At 39.9% G+C, this 1336-nt stretch overlaps 1 pseudogene; it reads right to left on the bottom strand.

Moving 5' to 3' along the window:
- Positions 1-832: 832 nt before the first annotated feature.
- On the bottom strand, positions 833-951 carry LOC146077269 (5S ribosomal RNA; annotated as a pseudogene).
- Between the last annotated feature and the right edge of the window lie 385 nt (positions 952-1336).

A 1336-nucleotide genomic window follows, 5' to 3' on the forward strand; every position in this document is an offset into this window, starting at 1 on the left:
TCTCTGCTGGCAGTGCGACAGAGACAGAGGAACACTGATACATATATGGTGGGACTGCCCCCGGATCGCGGTCTTTTGGAACAAGGTCATAAAAATTTCCTCTGAAATACTGGGGTTCCAAGTCAATGATAACCTTGATTTTTGGCTACTTTCCCACACCACCATCCCTTTAACAAAATATAAACAATCCCTTCTTAAACACCTTAATAACGCAGCAAGAATGGTGGTACCGGTCCATTGGAGGTCTACAGATCCTCCTATGATCTGGGAATGGTTCCAGAGAATAGAGTTCTATAGAGCCATGGAGGACATTTACTATTCAGCACTAGAAAAACATTCGGATTACATGGCTACCTGGCTACCCTGGCTCGATTTTAAATCTTCTATTACCTATAAAGGCCATATACCATCTGACCCCTCTTAATCGAACTCTGCATACTATCTAGTATACCGACCGGAAAATGTGAAATCTACAATATACAGTCAACGCATTTACTATTTCTACATAACCTTAATCACTTCTCCCTCCCCCTTATGTTCTTTCCCAAATACTGCCCTCACCCCTTCTATTTCCTGTGTCTTGTTATTTTAAGTGTTACGATATCTAGAGTACCATAATAGTATGTTCAGGATAACTCACCAGATTGGACACTATAAAGAGGTTATTTTCTACTATATAAGGACGAAACATGACGCATGTGTGGTTATATTATACTGCTTGTATTTTTTGTCCAGTTGTACCCAATCTGTATGATTATACATGTTCCAAACGTATGTAATGACTTTATTTCTCTTGAAAAAAACTAAATAAAGACTATATATAAAAAAAAAAAACCTACAGCACCTGGTGTTCCTACGTGGTCGCCCACAAAAGTACTAACCAGACCCAACAATGCTTAGCTGCCAACATCGGATGAGATTGGGCCTATCCAGTGTGGTATGGCTGTAGATGAAAACCGATAACATTGTTTGTCCTCTTCAACTTGGAAGAAGAGGGCAAACAATGTTGGAATTGGGGCAAAATAGTGTGGTAAAGAATTAGATGAGGGCTATAGTGTCCTTTTGACCTCTTCCTATTCTCTCTACTAGTAATCCCCAAAAAAGTTTTCCATTTGAATAGCTGGGGAAATAAAAGCATTTGCCAGTAATGTCAAAAATCCGGCAGAATCTGATGTTCACCCACCCAAGTACTAACCAGGCCCAACACTGCTTAGCTGCCAAGATCGGACAAGATTGGGCCTATCCAGTGTGCTATGGCTGTATGTGAAGTACAATACTGTAACTTTGTTTACCCTCTTTTAATTCTATCTGCACGTAATCTAATGAAAAAGTTTCC

Source organism: Crinia signifera, chromosome 4 (genome assembly GCF_055691185.1).
Source record: "Crinia signifera chromosome 4, ASM5569118v1, whole genome shotgun sequence".
Taxonomy (NCBI): Eukaryota; Metazoa; Chordata; class Amphibia; order Anura; family Myobatrachidae; genus Crinia; species Crinia signifera.